Source organism: Primulina tabacum, chromosome 10 (genome assembly GCF_025594145.1).
Source record: "Primulina tabacum isolate GXHZ01 chromosome 10, ASM2559414v2, whole genome shotgun sequence".
Lineage (NCBI taxonomy): Eukaryota > Viridiplantae > Streptophyta > Magnoliopsida > Lamiales > Gesneriaceae > Primulina > Primulina tabacum.
In genome coordinates this window covers 37,185,081-37,202,197 of record NC_134559.1, presented here as the reverse complement: position 1 = coordinate 37,202,197, position 17,117 = coordinate 37,185,081, and the positions used below count along the sequence as shown (strand labels likewise).

The window sequence follows — 17,117 nt, the reverse complement described above, 5'->3', positions numbered from 1 at the left end:
CTCATTACTCCGCAATGAGCTGGCGAGATTTTAGCCGAATTCCTTCTCCAGACCCTCTAATTTGCGTTTTTTCGCTTTTGTTCAGCTTCCGTTTCTTCTAGAAATCTGCTTACGAAGTCTGAAATTCGATTTCGGTTCCATTTTATCGTATCCCAGGCATAATAATAGCTTTAAATTCGCTATTTTCTTCTTATTTTCTTTCTATTTTCTGGGAACATTTAGCGATTTTTTGTTGTCTTGAGCAGGTTTCGTGCTGAAGGGTATGACGCATATTTCTCCGAAGACGGTTAACTCGTTAAAACAATTATTTCAACTGTTTTATCCATAATTTACATAAACGGTCGTGACCAGGACTTCCAGGGAGGTCACCCATCCTAGCTCTGCCATAGCGCCAGAACGCTTAACTTCATGGTTCTGATTGGGCGAGAGCAGTGCCGCGTGTTGTCCATTGCGCCGCGCCACACGTACTCGAGGGATATAAGAAATAAACATCCCACTCAATGTCGGGAGCGATCATACCAGCACTAATGCACTGGATCCCATCAGAAATCTGAAGTTAAGCATGCTTGGGCGAGAGCAGTATTAGGATGGGTGTTCCCTCCTGAGAAGTCCTCGTGTTACACCCTTTTTTTGTGTTTTTCTATTTTTGATTACTTGTTGACAGACGATTTTCGGCTCAAATCATCTGAATCTTGATCGAGACCAGATAAGAAATGTGAAATCAACGTAGCTCGGACACTGTCGGATTTGGACAAAATTGTAGCCTAATTTGATTGTTAACGGTCAAACGAACGAGACTCATTACTCCGCAATGAGCTGGCGAGATTTTAGCCGAATTCCTTCTCTAAGACTCTCTAATTTGTGATTTTTCGTTTCTGTTAAGCTTCCGTTTCCTCAAGAAATCCGCTTAGGAAGTTCTAAATTCGATTCCGGTTCCATTTTATCGTATCCCAGGCATAATAATAGCTTTACATTCGCTATTTTCTTCTTCTTATTTTCTTTTCTATTTTCTGGGAACATTTAGCGATTTTTGTTGTCTTGAGCAGGTTTCGTGCTGAAGGGTATGACGCATATTTCTCCGAAGACGGTTAACTCGTTAAAAACAATTATTTCAACTGTTTTATCCATAATTACATAAACGGTCGTGACACGAGGACTTCCAGGGAGGTCACCCATCCTAGCTCTGCCATAGCGCCAGAACGCTTAACTTCATGGTTCTGATTGGGCGAGAGCAGTGCCGCGTGTTGTCCATTGCCGCCCGCGCCACACGTACTCGAGGGATATAAGAATAAACATCCCACTCAATGTCGGGAGCGATCATACCAGCACTAATGCACTGGATCCCATCAGAAATCTGAAGTTAAGCATGCTTGGGCGAGAGCAGTATTAGGATGGGTGTCCCCTTGGGAAGTCCTCGTGTTACACCCTTTTTGGTGTTTTTCTATTTTTGATTACTTGTTGACAGATGATTTTCGGCTCAAATCATCTGAATCTGATCGAGACCAGATAAGAAATGTGAAATCAACGTAGCTCGGACACTGTCGGATTTGGACAAAATTGTAGCCTAATTTGATTGTTAACGGTCAAACGAACGAGACTCATTACTCCGCAATGAGCTGGCGAGATTTTTAGCCGAATTCCTTCTCTAAGACTCTCTAATTGTGATTTTTTCGTTTCTGTTAAGCTTCCGTTTCCTCAAGAAATCCGCTTAGGAAGTTCTAAATTCGATTTCCGGTTCCATTTTATCGTATCCCAGGCATAATAATAGCTTTACATTCACTATTTTCTTTTTCTTATTTTTTTTTCTATTTTTTGGGAACATTTAGCGATTTTTGTCGTCGTGAGCCGGTTCTGTGCGGAAGGGTATGACGCATATTACTGCGGTGATGGTTAACTCATTAAAAACAATTATTTTGACTGTTTTATCCATAATTTACGTAAACGGTCACGGCACGAGGACTTCCAAGGGAGGTCACCCATCCTAGCTCTGCCATCGCGCCAGAACGCTTAACTTCATGGTTCTGATTGGGCGAGAGCAGTGCCGCGTGTTGTCCATCGCCGCCCGCTCCACACGTACTTGAGGGATATAAGAATAAACATTCCACTCAATATCGGGTGCGATCATACCTGAACTTATGCACCAGTACTATGATGGGTGAACCCATGGGAAGTCCTCGTGTTACACCCCTTTTCGTGTTTTTCTATTTTTGATTACTTGTTGACAGACGATTTTCGGCTCAAATATCTGAATCTCGATCAGGATTAGATAAGACATGTGAAATCAACATAGCTCAAGCACTGCCGGATTTGGACAAAATTGTAGCCTAATTTGATTGTAAACGGGCAAACGAACGAGACTCATTACTCAACAAGAAGCTGGCGAGATTTTAGCCGAATTCCTTCTCTAGGACCCTCTAATTTGCGATTTTTCCCCTTCTGTTAAGCTTTCGTTTCCTCGAGAAATCCGCTTAGGAAGTTCGAAATTCGATTTCGGTTCCATTTTATTGTATCTCACGCATAATAATAGCTTTACATTCACTATTTTTCTTCTTCTTATTTTTTTTTCTCTTTTCTGGGAACATTTAGCAATTTTTTTTTTCGTGAGCCGGTTCTGTGCAGAATAGTATAACGCAAATTACTCCGGAGACGGTTAACTCATTAAAAACAATTATTTCGATTGTTTTAGCCATAATTTACGTAAACAGTCGCGACACGTGGGCTGCCAGGGAGGTCACCCATCCTCGCTCTGTCATCGCGCCAGAACGCTTAACTTCATTGTTCTGATTAGGCAAGAGTAGAGCCGCGTGTTTTCCATCACCGTCCGCTCCACACGTACTCGAGGGATATAAGAATAAACATCCCACACAATGTCGGGTGTGATCATACCTGCACTTATGCACCGGATCCCATCAAAACTCCGAAGTTAAGCGTGCTTGGTCAAGAGCAGTACTAGGATGGGTGACCCCATTGGAAGTCCACGTGTTGCACTTCTTTCTATTTTTGATTACTTGTTGACAGAGGATTTTCGGCTCAAATCATCTGAATCTCGATCGGGACCAGATAAGACATGTGAACACAACGTAGCTCGGACACTGCCGGATTTGGACAAAATTGCAGTCTAATTTGATTGTAAAAGGGCAAACGAACGAGACTCATTACTCCGCAATGAGCTGGCGAGATTTTTGCCGAATTCTTTCCCTAAGACACTCTAATTTGCGATTTTCCGTTTCTGTTAACCTTCGGTTGCCTCGAGAAATCCGTTTAGGAAGTCCGAAATTCGATTCCGGTTCCATTTTATCGTATCCCATGTATAATAATAGCTTTACATTCGCTATTTTCTTCTTCTTATTTTTTTTCTATTTTCTGTGAACATTTAGCGATTTTTGTTGTCGTGAGCCGGTTCGGTGCAGAAGGGTATGACGCAGATGACTTCGGAGACGGTTAACTCATTGAAAACAATTATTTCAACTGTTTTAGCTATAATTATGTAAACGGTCGCGACACAAGGACTTCCAAGGGAGGTCACCCATCCTAGCTCTGTCATCGCGCCAGAACGCTTAAATTCATGGTTCTGATTGGGCGAGAGCAGTGCCGCGTGTTGTCCATCGCCGCCATCTCCACACGTACTCGAGGGATACAAGAATAAACATCCCACTCATTGTCGGTTGCGATCATACCAGCACTAATGCACCGAATCCCATCAGAACTCCGAAGTTAAGCGTGCTTGGACGAGAGCAGTACTAGGATGGGTGACCCCCTGGGAAGTTCTCGTGTTGCACCCCTTTTCGTGTTTTTCTATTTTTGATTACTTGTTGACAGACGATTTTCGGCTCAAATCATCTGAATCTTGATCGAGACCAGATAAGAAATGTGAAATCAACGTAGCTCGGACACTGCCAGATTTGGACAAAATTGTAGGCTAATTTGATTGTTAACGGTCAAACGAACGAGACTCATTACTCCGCAATGAGCTGGCGAGATTTTAGCCGAATTCCTTCTCTAAGACTCTCTAATTTGTGATTTTCCGCTTCTGTTAAGGTTCCGTTTCTTCAAGAAATTTGCTTAGGAAGTTCTAAATTCGATGGGTGGCCTAATTTGATTGTAAACGGCCAAACGAACGAGACTCATTACTCCGCAATGAGCTGACGATATTTTAGCCGAATTCTTTCCCTAAGACACTCTAATTTGCGATTTTCCGTTTCTGTTAAGCTTCTGTTTCCTCGAGAAATCCGTTTAGGAAGTCCGAAATTCGATTCCGGTGCCATTTTATCGTATCCCATGTATAATAATAGCTTTACATTCGCTATTTTCTTCTTCTTATTTTTTTCTATTTTCTGTGAACATTTAGCGATTTTTGTTGTCGTGAGCCGGTTCGGTGCAGAAGGGTATGACGCGGATGACTCCGGAGACGGTTAACTCATTAAAAACAATTATTTCGACTGTTTTAGCTATAATTATGTTAACGGTCGCGACACAAGGACTTCCAAAGTAGGTCACCCATCCTAGCTCTGTCATCGCGCCAGAATGCTTAAATTCATGGTTCTGATTGGGCGAGAGCAGTGCCGCGTGTTGTCCATCGCCGCCAGCTCCACACGTACTCGAGGGATATAAGAATAAACATCCCACTCAATGTCGGGTGCGATCATACCAGCACTAATGCACCGGATCCCATCAGAACTCCGAAGTTAAGCGTGCTTGGGCGAGAGCAGTACTAGGATGGGTGACCCCCTAGGAAGTTCTCGTATTGCACCCCTTTTCGTGTTTTTCTATTTTTGATTACTTGTTGACAGATGATTTTCGGCTCAAATCATCTGAATCACGATCGGGATCAGATAAGACATGTGAAATCAACGTAGCTTGGGCACTGCCGGATTTGAAAAAAATAGTAGGCTAATTTGGTTGTAAACGGGCAAACGAACGAGACTCATTACTCCGGAATGAGCTGGCGAGATTTTAACCGAATTCTTTCTCTAAGACACTCTAGTTTGCGATTTTCCGCTTCTGTTAAGCTTCTGTTTCCTCGAGAAATCCGTTTAGGAAGTCCGAAATTCGATTCCAGTTCCATTTTATCGTATCCCAGGCATAATAATAGCTTTACATTCACTATTTTTTTCTTCTTATTTTTTTCTATTTTCTGTGAACATTTAGCGATTTTTGTTGTCGTGAGCCGGTTCGGTGCAAAAGGTTATGTCGCAGATGACTCCGGAGACGGTTAAATCATTAAAAACAATTATTTCGACTGTTTTAGCTATAATTATGTAAACGGTCGCGACACAAGGACTTCCAAGGGAGGTCACCCATCCTAGCTCTTTCATCGCGTCAGAACGCTTAAATTCATGGTTCTGATTGGGCGAGAGCAGTTCCGCGTGTTGTCCATCGCCGTCCGCTCCACACGTACTCGAGGGATATAAGAATAAACATCCCACTCAATGTCGAGTGCGATCATGCCAGCACTAATGCACCGGATCTTGTCAGAACTCCGAAGTTAAGCGTGCTTGGGCGAGACCAGTACTAGGATGGGTGACCCCCTGGAAGTTCTCGTGTTGCACCTCTTTTCGTGTTCTTCTACTTTCGATTACTTTTTGACAGACGATTTTCGGCTCAAATCATCTGAATCTCTATCGGGACCAAATAAGACATGTTAAATCAACGTAGCTTGGGCACTGCCGGATTTGGACAAAATTGTAGGCTAATTTGATTGTAAACGGGCAAACGAACGAGACTCACTACTCCACAATGTGCTGGCGAGATTTTAGCCGAATTCCTTCTCTAAGACCCTCTTATTTGCGATTTTCCGCTTCTGTTAAGGTTCCGTTTCCTCGAAAAATCCGCTTAGGAAGTCCGAAATTCGATTCCGGTTCCATTTCATCGTATCCCAGGCATAATAATAGCTTTACATTCGTTATTTTCTTCTTATAATTTTCTTTTCTATTTTCTGGGAACATTTAGCGATTTTTGTTGTCTTGAGCAAGTTTTGTGCGGAAGGGTATGACGCATATTACTCCGGAGACGGTTAACTCGTTAAAAACAATTATTTCAACTGTTTTATCCATAATTTACGTAAACGGTCGTGACACGAGGACTTCCCATGGAGGTCACCCATCCTAGCTCTGCCATCGCGCCAGAACGCTTAATTTCATGGTTCTGATTGGGCGAGAGTAGTGCCGCGTGTTGTCCATCGCCGCCCGCGCCACACGTACTCGAGGGAAGTAATAATAAACATCCCACTATATGTCGGGAGCGATCATACCAGCACTAATGCACCGGATCCCATCAGAACTCCGAAGTTAAGCGTGCTTGGGCGAGACCAGTACTAAGATGGGTGACCCCCTGGTAAGTCCTCGTGTTGCACCCCTTTTTGTGTTTTTCTATTTTTGATTACTTGTTTACAGACAATTTTCGGCTCAAATTATCTGAATCTCGATCGGGACAAGATAAGACATGTGAAATCAACGTAGCTCGGGCACTGCCGGATTTGGACAAAATTGTAGGCTAATTTGATTATAAACGGGCAAACGAACGAGACTCAGTACTCCGTAATGGGCTGGCGAGATTTTAGCCGAATTATTTCTTTAAGACCCTCTAATTTGCGATTTTTCGCTTCGGTTAAACTTCTGTTTCCTCGAGAAATCCGTTTAGGAAGTCCGAAATTCGATTCCGTTTCCATTTTATCGTATCATAGGCATAATAATAGCTTTACATTTGCTATTTTATTCTTCTTATTTTCTTTTCTATTTTCTTGGAAAATTTAGCTATTTTTGTTGTCGTGAGTCGGTTCTGTGCGGAAGGGTATGACGTAGATTACTCCGGAGACGGTTAACTCATTAAAAAGAATTATTTCGACTGTTTTAGCTTTAATTTATGTAAACGGTCGCGACACAAGGACTTCCAAGGGAGGTAACCCATCATAGCTCTTTCATCGCGCCAGAACGCTTAACTTCATGGTTCCTATTGGGCGAGAGCAGTGCCGCGTGTTGTCCATCGCCGCCCGCTCCACACGTACTCGAGGGATATAAGAATAAACATCCCACTCAATGTCGGGTGCGATCATACCAGCACTAATGCACCGGATCTCATCAGAACTCAGAAGTTAAGCGTGCTTGGGCGAGAGCAGTACTAGGATGGGTGGCCCCCTTGGAAGTCCTCGTGTTGCACCCCTTTTCGTGTTTTTCTATTTTTGATTACTAGTTGACAGACTATTTTCGGCTCAAATCATCTGAATCTCGATTAGGACCAGTTAAGACATGTGACAACAACGTAGCTCGGACACTGCAGGATTTGGACAAAATTGTAGGCTAATTGGATTGTAAACGGGCAAACGAACGAGACTCATTACTCCACAATGAGCTGGCGAGATTTTAGCCGAATTCTTTCACTAAGACACTCTAATTTGCGATTTTCCGCTTCTGTTAAGCTTCTGTTTCCTTGAGAAATCCGTTAAGGAAGTCCGAAATTCGATTCCGGTTCCATTTTATCGTATCCCGGGCATAATAATAGCTTTACATTCGCTATTTTCTTCTTCTTATTTTTTTCTATTTTCTGTGAACATTTAGCGATTTTGTTGTCGTGAGCCGGTTCGGTGCATAAGGGCATGATGCAGATGACTCCGGAGGCGTTTAAGTCATTAAAAATAATTATTTCGACTGTTTTAGCTATAATTATGTAAACGGTCGCGACACAAGGACTTCCAAGGGAGGTCACCCATCCTAGCTCTGTCATCGCGTCAGAACGCTTAAATTCATGGTTCTGATTGGGCAAAAGCAGTGCCGCGTGTTGTCCATCGTCGCCCGTGCCACACGTACTCGAGGGATATAAGAATAAACATCTCACACAATGTCGGATGCGAACATACCAGCAGTATTGCACCGGATCCCATCAGAACTCCAAAGTTAAGCGTGCTTTGGCGTGACCAGTACTAGGATGGGCGACACCCTGGGAAGTCCTCGTGTAGCACCTCTTTCCGTGTTTTTCTATTTTTGATTACTTGTTGACAAAAGATTTTTGGCTCAAATCATCTGAATCTCGATCGGGACCAGATAAGACATGTGAAATCAACGTAGCTCGGGTACTGCCGGATTTGGACAAAATTTTAGGCTAATTTTATTGTAAACGGGCAAACGAACAAGACTCTTACTCCGCAATGAGCTGGCGAGATTTTAGCCGAATTCCTTCCCTAAGACCCTCTAATTTGCGATTTTCCGCTTCTGTTAAACTTCTGTTTCCTCGAGAAATCCGCTTAGGAAGTCCGAAATTCGATTCCGGTTCCATTTTATCGTATTCGAGGCATAATAATAGCTTTACATTCGCTATTTTCTTCTTTTTATTTTTTTTCTTTTTCTGGGAACATTTAGCGATTTTTGTTGTCGTGAGCCGGTTCTGTGCGGAAGGGTATGACGCAGATCACTCCGGAGATGGTTAACTCATTAAAAACAATTATTTCGACTGTTATAGCCATAATTTACGTAAACGTTCGCGACACGAGGACTTCCAGGGGAGGTCACCCATCCTAGCTCTGTCATCGCGCCAGAATGCTTAACTTCATGGTTCTGATTGGGTAAGAGCAGTGCCGCGTGTTGTCCATCGTCGCCCGCGCCACACGTACTCGAATTCCTTCTCTAAGATCCTCTAATTTGCGATTTTCCTCTTCTGTTAAGCTTCTGTTTTCTCGAGAAATCCGCTTAGGAATGTCCGAAATTAGATTCCGGTTCCGTTTTATCGTATCCGAGGCATAATAATAGCTTTACATTCACTATTTTCTTCTTCTTATTTTTTTTTTCTATTTTATGGGAACATTTAGCGATTTTTGTTGTCGTGAGCCAGTTCTGTGCGGAAGGGTATGACGCAGATTACTCCGGAGACGGTTAACTCATTAAAAACAATTATTTCTACTGTTTTAGCTATAATTTACGTAAACGATCGCGACAGGAGGACTTCCGAGGGAGGTCACCCATACTAGCTCTGCCATTGCGACAGAACGCGTAATTTCATGGTTCTGATTGTGCGAGAGCAGTGCCGCGTGTTGTCCATTTCCGCTCGCGCCACACGTACTCGGGGGATATAAGAATAAACATCCCACTCAATGTAAGGAGCGATCATACCAGCACTAATGCACCGGATCCCATCAGAACTCTGATGTTAAGCGTCATTGGTTGAGACCAGTACTAGGATGGGTGACCCCATGGGAAGTCCTCGTGTAGCACCCCTTTTCGTGTTTTTCTATTTTTGATTATTTGTTGACAGACGATTTTCGGCTCAAATCATCTGAATCTCGATCGTGACCAGATAAGACATGTGAAATAAACGTATCTCGGGCACTGCCGGATTTGGATAAAATTGTAGGCTAATTTGATTGTAAACGGCCAAATGAACGACACTCATTACTCCGCAATGAGATGGCGAGATTTTAGCCGAATTCCTTCTCTAAGACCATCTAATTTGCGATTTTTCGCTACTGTTAAGCTTCTGTTTCTCTTGACGCAGATTACTTCGGAGACGGTTAACTCATTAAAAACATATATTTCGACTGTTTTAGCTATAATTTACGTAAACGGTCGCGACAGGAGGACATCCCAGAGAGGTCAACCATCCTAGCTCTGGCATCGCGCCAGAACGCTTAAATTCATGGTTCCGATTTGGCGAGAGCAGTGCCGCGTGTTGTCCATCACCGCCCGCTCCACACGTACTTGAGGGATATAAGAATAAACATACCACTCAATGTCGGGTGCGATCATACCAGCACTAATGCACCGGATCCCATCAGAACTCCGAAGTTAAGCGTGCTTGGGTGAGACCAGTACCAGGAAGGGTGACCCCCTGGGAAGTCCTCGTGTTGCACCTCTTTTCGTGTTTTTCTATTTTTGATTACTTGTTGACAGACGATTTTCGGCTCAAATCATCTGAATCTCGATTGGGACCAGATAAGACATGTGAAATCAACGTCGCTCGGGCACTGTCGGATTTGGAAAAATTGTAGCCTAATTTGATTGTAAACGGGCAAACGAACGAGACTCAATACTCCGCAACGAGGTGGCGAGTATTAGACGAATTCCTTCTCTAAGACCCTCTAATTTGCGATTTTCCAGCTTCTATTTCCTTGAGAGGAAGTTCTAAATTCGATTCCGGTTCCATTTTATCGTATCCCAGGCATAATAATAGCTTTACATTCGCAATTTTTTTCTACTTAAATTTTTTTCTATTTACTGGGAACATTTAGCGATTTTTGTTGTCTTGAGGGTTCTGTGGGGAAGGGTATGACGCAGATTACTCCGGAGACGGTTAACTCATTAAAAACAATTATTTCGATTGTTTTATCCATAATTTAAGTAAACGGTCGCGACACGAGGACTTCCCAGGGAGGTCACCCATCCTAGCTCTGCCATCGCGCCAGAACGCTTAACTTCATGGTTCTGATTAGGCGAGAGCAGTGCCGCGTGTTCTCCATCTCCGCCGCTCCACACGTTCTCGAAGGATATCAGAATAAACATCCCACTCAATTTCGGGTGCGATCATACCAGTACTAATGCACCGGATCTCATCAGAACTCCGAAGTTAAGCATGCTTGGGCAAGAGCAGTACTAGGATGGGTGACCCCCTTGGAAGTCCTCGTGTTGCACCCCTTTTCGTGTTTTTCTATTTATGATTGCTTGTTGACAGACGATTTTGGGCTCAAATCATCTGAATCTCGATCGGGACCAGATAAGACATGTGAAATCAACGTAGTTCGGGTACTGCCGGATTTGGACAAAATTTTATCTTAATTTGATTGTAAACGGGCAAACGAACGAGACTCATTACTCCGCAATGAGCTGGCGAGATTTTAGCCGAATTCCTTCTTTAAGACTCACTAATTTGCGATTTTCCGCTTCTGTTAAGCTTCCGTTTCCTCGAGAAATCCCCTTAGGAAGTCCGAAATTCGATTCCGGTTCCATTTTATCGTATCCGAGGCATAATAATAGCTTTACATTCGCTATTTTCTTCTTATTATTTTTTTTTCAATTTTCTGGGAATATTTAGCGATTTTTGTAAACGTGAGCCGGTTCTGTGCGGAATGGTATGACGCAGATTACTCCGGAGATGTTTAACTCATTAAAAACAATTTTTTCGATTGTTTTAGCCATAATTTACGTAAACGGTCGCGACACGAGGACTTCTTAGGGAGGTCACCCATCCTAGCTCTGCCATCGCGCCAGAAAGCTTAACTTCATGGTTCTGATTGGGCGAAAGTAGTGCCGCGTGTTGTCCATCATCATCCGCTCCACACGTACTCGAGGGATATATAAGAATAAACATCCCACTCAATGTCGGGTGCGATCATACCAGCACTAATGCATCGGATCCCATCAGAACTCCGAAGCTAAGCGTGCTTGGGCGAGGGCAGTATTAGGATTGGTGACCCCCGGGGAAATCCTCGTGTTGCACCCCTTTTCGTGTTTTTCTATTTTTGATTAATTAGTAACGGACGATTTTTGGCTCAAATCTTCAAAATCTCGATCGGATCAGATAAGACATGTGAAATCAAAGTAGCTCGGGCACTGCCGGATTTGGACAAAATTGTAGCCTAATTTGATTGTAAACGGACAAACGAACGAGACTCATTACTCTGCAATGAGCTGGTGAGATTTTAGCCGAATTCCTTCTCTACTCATTACTCTGCAATGAGCTGGTGATATTTTAGCCGAATTCCTTCTCTAAGACCCTCTAATTTGCAATTTTCCGCTTCTGTTAAGCTTCCGTTTCCTCGAGAAATCCGTTTAGGAAGTCCGAAATTCGATTCCAGTTACATTTTATCGTATTCCTGGCATAATAATAGCTTTACATTCGTTATTTTCTTCTTCTTATTTTTTTCTATTTTTTGGGAACATTTAGCGATTTTGTTGTCGTGAGCCGGTTTTGTGCGGAAGGGTATGACGTAGATTACTCCGGAGATGGTTAACTCAATAAAAACCATTTTTTCGACTCTTTTAGCTATAATTTACGTAAACGGTTGCGACACGAGGACGTCCCAGGGAGGTCACCCATCCTCGCTCTGCCATCGTGCCAGAACGCTTAACATCATGGTTCCGATTGTGCTAGAGCAGTGCCGCGTCTTGTCCAAAGCCGCCCGCTCTACACGTACTCGAGGGATATAAGAATAAACATCCCACTCAATGTCGGGTACGATCATACCAGCACTAATTCAATGGATCCCATCAGAACTCCGAAGTTAAGCGTGTTTGGGCGAGACCTGTACTAGGATGGGTGACCCCCTGGGAAGTTCTCGTGTTGCACCCCTTTTCGTGTTTTTCTATTTTTGATTACTTGTTGACAGACGATTTTCGGCTCAAATCATCTGAATCAACGAAGCTCGGGCACTGCCGGATTTGGACAAAATTGTAGCCTAATTTGACTTGTAAACGGGCAAACGAACGAGACTCATTACTCGGCAATTAGCTGGCGAGATTTTTGCCGAATTCCTTTTCTAAGACCCTCTAATTTGCGATTTTCCGCTCTTATTAAGCTTCCGTTTCCTCGAGAAATTCGCTTAGGAAGTCCGAAATTCGATTCCGGTTCCATTTTATCGTATCCCAGGCATAATAATAGCTTTACATTCGCTATTTTCTTCTTCTTATTATTTTTTCTATTTTCTGGGAATATTTAGCGATTTTTGTAAACGTGAGCCGGTTCTGTGCGGAAGGGTATGACGCAGATTACTCTAGAGACGGTTAACTCATTAAAAACAATTATTTCGACTGTTTAAGCTATAATTTACGTAAACGGTCGCGGCACGAGGACTTCCCAGGGAGGTCACCCATCCTAGCTCTGCCATCACGCTAGAACGCTTAACTTAGTGATTCTGATTGGGCGAGAGAAGTGCCGCGTGTAGTCCATTGCCGCCCGCGCCACACGTACTTCAGGGATATAAGAATAAACATCCCACTCAATGTTTGTTGTGATCATACCAGCACTAACGCACCGGATCCCATCAGAAATCCGAAGTGAAGCGTGCTTGGGCGAGACCAGTACTAGGATGGGTGACCCCCTAGGAAGTTCTCGTATTGCACCCCTTTTCGTGTTTTTCTATTTTTGATTACTTGTTGACAGATGATTTTCGGCTCAAATCATCTGAATCACGATCGGGATCAGATAAGACATGTGAAATCAACGTAGCTTGGGCACTGCCGGATTTGAAAAAAATAGTAGGCTAATTTGGTTGTAAACGGGCAAACGAACGAGACTCATTACTCCGCAATGAGCTGGCGAGATTTTAGCTAGATTCCTTCTCTAAAACCCTCTAATTTGCGATTTTCCGCTTCTGTTAAGCTTTTGTTTCCTCGAGAAATCCGCTTAGGAAGTCAGAAATTCGATTCCGGTTCCATTTTATCGTATCTCAGGCATAATAATAGCTTTACATTCGCTATTTTCTTCTTCATATTTTTTTTCCTATTTTCTAGGAACATTTAGCGATTTTTGTTGTCGTGAGCCGGTTCTGTGCGGAAGGGTATGACGTAGATTACTCCGGAGACGGTTAACTCATTAAAAACAATTATTTCGACTGTTTTAGCTATAATTTACGTAAACGGTCGCGACACGAGGACTTCCTGGGGAGGTCACCCATCCTAGCTCTGCCATCGCGCCAGAACACTTAACTTCATGGTTCTGATTGGGCGAGAGCAGTGCCGCGTTTTGTCCATCGCCGCCTGCGCCACACGTACTCGACGGATATAAGAATAAACATCCCACTCAATTTCGTGTGCGATCATACCAGCACTAATGCACCGGATCCCATCAGAACTCCGAAGTTATGCGTGATTGGGCGAGACAACTATTAGGATGGGTGACCCTCTGGGAAGTCCTCGTGTTGCATGCCTTTTTATGTTTTTCTATTTTTGAATAATTGTTGACAGACGATTTTCGGCTCAAAACATCTGAATCTCGATCGGGACAAGATAAGACATATGAAATAAACGTAGCTCGAGCACTGCCGGATTTGGACAAAATTGTAGGCTAATTTGATTGTAAACGGGCAAACGAACGAGACTCATTACTCCGCAAAGAGCTGGCGAGATTTTAGCCGAATTCCTTCTCTAAGACCCTCTAATTTGCGATTTTTCGATTCTGTTAAATTTCTGTTTCCTTGAGAAATCCGCTTGGAAAGTCCGAAATTCGATTCTGGCTTAATTTTATCGTATCCCAAGCATAATAACATCTTTACATTTGCTATTTTCTTCTTCTTATTTTATTTCTATTTTCTGGGAACATTTAGCGATTTTTATTTTCGGGAGCCGGTTCTGTGCGGAAGGGTATGATGCAGATTACTCCAGAGACGGTTAAATCATTAAAAACAATTATTTCGACTGTTTTAGCTATAATTTACGTAAACGGTCGCGACACGAGGAGTTCCTAGGGAGGTCACCCATCCTAGCTTTGCCATCGCGCCAGAACGCTTAACATCATGGTTCTGATTGGGCGAGAGCAGTGCCGCGTGTTTTCCATCTCCGCCCGCGCCACACGTACTCGAGGTATATAAAAATAAACATCCCACTCAATGTCGGGTGCGATCATACTAGCACTAATTCACCGGATCCCATCAGAACTCCAAAGTTAAGCGTGCTTGGGCGAGACCAGTACTAGGATGGGTGACCCCCTGGGAAGTCCTTGTGTTGCCACTCCTTTTCGTGTTTTTCTATTTTTGATTACTTGTTGACAAACGATTTTCGGATCAAATCATCTGAATCTCGATCGGGACCGGATAAGAGATGTTAAATCAATGTAGCTCGGGCACTGCCGGATTTGGACAAAATTTTAGCCTAATTTGATTGTAAAAAGGCAAACGAACGAGACTCATTACTCCGCAATGAGCTGGCAAGATTTTAGCCGAATCCCTTCTTTAAGACCCTCTAATTTGCGATTTTCCGCTTCTGTTAAGCTTCTGTTTCCTCGAGAAATCAGCTTTGGAAGTCCGAAATTCGATTTCGGTTCCATTTTATCGTATCCCAGGGATAATAATAGCTTTACATTCGCTATTTTCTTATTCTTATTTTTTTCTATTTTCTTAGAACATTTAGCAATTTTTGTTGTCGTGAGCCGGTTCCGTGCGGAAGGGTATGACGCAGATTACTCCGGAGACGGTTAACATATTAAAAACAATTATTTTGACTGTTTTAGCCATAATTTACGTAAACGGTCGCGACACGAGGACTTCCTAGGGAGGTCACCCATCTTAGCTCTGCCATCGTACCAGAACGCTTAACTTCATGGTTATGATTGGGCGAGAGCAGTGCCGCGAGTTGTCCATCGCCGCCCGCTCCACATGTACTCGAGGGATATAAGAATGAACATCCCACTCAATGTCGGGTGCGATCAAACCAACACTAATGCACCGGATCCCATCAGACATCTGAAGTTAAGCGTGGTTGGGCGAGAGCAGTACTAGGATGGGTGACCCCCTGGGAAGTCCTCGTGTTGCACCCCTTTTCGTGTTTTTCAATTTTTTATTACTTGTTGACAGAAGATTTTCGGCTCAAATCAACTGAATCTCGATCGGGACCAGATAAGACATGTGAAATCAACGTAGCTCGGGCACTGCCGGATTTGGACTAAATTGTAGCCTTATTTGATTGTAAACGGGCAAACGAACGAGACTCATTACTCCGCAATGAGCTGATAAGATTTTAGATAAATTCCTTCTCTAAGACCATCTAATTTGCGATTTTCCGCTTCTGTTAAGCTTCCGTTTCCTCGAGAATTCCGCTTTGGAAGTCCGAAATTCGATTTCGGTTCCATTTTATCGTATCCCAGGGATAATAATAGCTTTACATTCGCTATTTTCTTATTCTTATTTTTTTCTATTTTCTTAGAACATTTAGCGATTTTTGTTGTCGTGAGCTGGTTCTGTGCGGAAGGGTATAACGCGGATTACTCCGGAGACGGTTAACTCATTTAAAACAATTATTTCGACTGTTTTAGCCATAATTTACGCAAACGGTCGCGACACGAGGACTTCTCTGGGAGGTCACGCATCCTAGCTCTGCCATCGTGCCAGAACGCTTAACTTCATGGTTATGATTGGGCGAGAGCAGTGCCGCGAGTTGTCCATCGCCGCCCGCTCCACATGTACTCGAGGGATATAAGAATGAACATCCCACTCAATGTCGGGTGCGATCAAACCAACACTAATGCACCGGATCCCATCAGACATCTGAAGTTAAGCGTGGTTGGGCGAGAGCAGTACTAGGATGGGTGACCCCCTGGGAAGTCCTCGTGTTGCACCTCTTTTCGTGTTTTTCAATTTTTTATTACTTGTTGACAGAAGATTTTCGGCTCAAATCAACCGAATCTCGATCGGGACCAGATAAGACATGTGAAATCAACGTAGCTCGGGCACTGCCGGATTTGGACTAAATTGTAGCCTTATTTGATTGTAAACGGGCAAACGAACGAGACTCATTACTCCGCAATGAGCTGACGAGATTTTAGCCAAATTCCTTCTCTAAGACCATCTAATTTGCGATTTTCCGCTTCTGTTAAGCTTCCGTTTCCTCGAGAAATCCGCTTTGGAAGTCCGAAATTCGATTTCGGTTCCATTTTATCGTATCCCAGGGATAATAATAGCTTTACATTCGCTATTTTCTTATTCTTATTTTTTTCTATTTTCATAGAACATTTAGCGATTTTTGTTGTCGTGAGCTGGTTCTGTGCGGAAGGGTATAACGCAGATTACGCCGGAGACGGTTAACTCATTTAAACAATTATTTCGACTGTTTTAGCCATAATTTACGCAAACGGTCGCGACACGAGGACTTCTCAGGGAGGTCACGCATCCTAGCTCTGCCATCGTGCCAGAACGCTTAACTTCATGGTTATGATTGGGCGAGAGCAGTGCCGCGAGTTGTCCATCGCCGCCCGCTCCACATGTATTCGAGGGATATAAGAATGAACATCCCACTCAATGTCGGGTGCGATCAAACCAACACTAATGCACCGGATCCCATCAGACATCTGAAGTTAAGCGTGGTTGGGCGGGAGCAGTACTAGGATGGGTGACCCCCTGGGAAGTCCTCGTGTTGCACACCTTTTCGTGTTTTTCAATTTTTTATTACTTGTTGACAGACGATTTTCTGCTCAAATAAACTGAATCT

The 17,117-nt window shown here is 43.3% G+C and overlaps 17 non-coding genes and 3 pseudogenes across 17 annotated transcripts; all 20 read left to right on the top strand.

The window, feature by feature from the left end:
• Window positions 1–505: 505 nt before the first annotated feature.
• On the top strand, window positions 506–626 carry LOC142511892 (5S ribosomal RNA; annotated as a pseudogene).
• Window positions 627–1,309: 683 nt separating this feature from the next.
• LOC142510127 (5S ribosomal RNA) lies at window positions 1,310–1,428 on the top strand. Its single transcript, XR_012808258.1, has one exon. It is a non-coding gene; the product is annotated as a 5S ribosomal RNA (ribosomal RNA).
• Window positions 1,429–2,872: 1,444 nt separating this feature from the next.
• On the top strand, window positions 2,873–2,991 carry LOC142508589 (5S ribosomal RNA). Its single transcript, XR_012806796.1, has one exon. It is a non-coding gene; the product is annotated as a 5S ribosomal RNA (ribosomal RNA).
• A 672-nt stretch (window positions 2,992–3,663) lies between these two features.
• Window positions 3,664–3,782, top strand: LOC142514035 (5S ribosomal RNA). Its single transcript, XR_012809949.1, has one exon. It is a non-coding gene; the product is annotated as a 5S ribosomal RNA (ribosomal RNA).
• An 852-nt stretch (window positions 3,783–4,634) lies between these two features.
• Window positions 4,635–4,753, top strand: LOC142507248 (5S ribosomal RNA). Its single transcript, XR_012805509.1, has one exon. It is a non-coding gene; the product is annotated as a 5S ribosomal RNA (ribosomal RNA).
• A 681-nt stretch (window positions 4,754–5,434) lies between these two features.
• Window positions 5,435–5,552, top strand: LOC142508315 (5S ribosomal RNA). The gene has a single exon (XR_012806535.1). It is a non-coding gene; the product is annotated as a 5S ribosomal RNA (ribosomal RNA).
• A 684-nt stretch (window positions 5,553–6,236) lies between these two features.
• Window positions 6,237–6,355, top strand: LOC142514581 (5S ribosomal RNA). The gene has a single exon (XR_012810469.1). It is a non-coding gene; the product is annotated as a 5S ribosomal RNA (ribosomal RNA).
• A 684-nt stretch (window positions 6,356–7,039) lies between these two features.
• Window positions 7,040–7,158, top strand: LOC142515145 (5S ribosomal RNA). Its single transcript, XR_012811003.1, has one exon. It is a non-coding gene; the product is annotated as a 5S ribosomal RNA (ribosomal RNA).
• A 680-nt stretch (window positions 7,159–7,838) lies between these two features.
• Window positions 7,839–7,957, top strand: LOC142512294 (5S ribosomal RNA; annotated as a pseudogene).
• A 1,127-nt stretch (window positions 7,958–9,084) lies between these two features.
• On the top strand, window positions 9,085–9,203 carry LOC142512135 (5S ribosomal RNA; annotated as a pseudogene).
• A 516-nt stretch (window positions 9,204–9,719) lies between these two features.
• LOC142514561 (5S ribosomal RNA) lies at window positions 9,720–9,838 on the top strand. The gene has a single exon (XR_012810449.1). It is a non-coding gene; the product is annotated as a 5S ribosomal RNA (ribosomal RNA).
• Window positions 9,839–10,497: 659 nt separating this feature from the next.
• On the top strand, window positions 10,498–10,616 carry LOC142515886 (5S ribosomal RNA). Its single transcript, XR_012811705.1, has one exon. It is a non-coding gene; the product is annotated as a 5S ribosomal RNA (ribosomal RNA).
• A 686-nt stretch (window positions 10,617–11,302) lies between these two features.
• Window positions 11,303–11,421, top strand: LOC142516979 (5S ribosomal RNA). Its single transcript, XR_012812745.1, has one exon. It is a non-coding gene; the product is annotated as a 5S ribosomal RNA (ribosomal RNA).
• Window positions 11,422–12,151: 730 nt separating this feature from the next.
• LOC142507707 (5S ribosomal RNA) lies at window positions 12,152–12,270 on the top strand. Its single transcript, XR_012805956.1, has one exon. It is a non-coding gene; the product is annotated as a 5S ribosomal RNA (ribosomal RNA).
• Window positions 12,271–12,924: 654 nt separating this feature from the next.
• LOC142517357 (5S ribosomal RNA) lies at window positions 12,925–13,043 on the top strand. The gene has a single exon (XR_012813107.1). It is a non-coding gene; the product is annotated as a 5S ribosomal RNA (ribosomal RNA).
• A 684-nt stretch (window positions 13,044–13,727) lies between these two features.
• LOC142508792 (5S ribosomal RNA) lies at window positions 13,728–13,846 on the top strand. The gene has a single exon (XR_012806995.1). It is a non-coding gene; the product is annotated as a 5S ribosomal RNA (ribosomal RNA).
• Window positions 13,847–14,529: 683 nt separating this feature from the next.
• LOC142507399 (5S ribosomal RNA) lies at window positions 14,530–14,648 on the top strand. The gene has a single exon (XR_012805658.1). It is a non-coding gene; the product is annotated as a 5S ribosomal RNA (ribosomal RNA).
• A 683-nt stretch (window positions 14,649–15,331) lies between these two features.
• On the top strand, window positions 15,332–15,450 carry LOC142506482 (5S ribosomal RNA). Its single transcript, XR_012804773.1, has one exon. It is a non-coding gene; the product is annotated as a 5S ribosomal RNA (ribosomal RNA).
• A 682-nt stretch (window positions 15,451–16,132) lies between these two features.
• On the top strand, window positions 16,133–16,251 carry LOC142507458 (5S ribosomal RNA). The gene has a single exon (XR_012805717.1). It is a non-coding gene; the product is annotated as a 5S ribosomal RNA (ribosomal RNA).
• A 681-nt stretch (window positions 16,252–16,932) lies between these two features.
• Window positions 16,933–17,051, top strand: LOC142508044 (5S ribosomal RNA). Its single transcript, XR_012806277.1, has one exon. It is a non-coding gene; the product is annotated as a 5S ribosomal RNA (ribosomal RNA).
• Window positions 17,052–17,117: the final 66 nt, after the last annotated feature.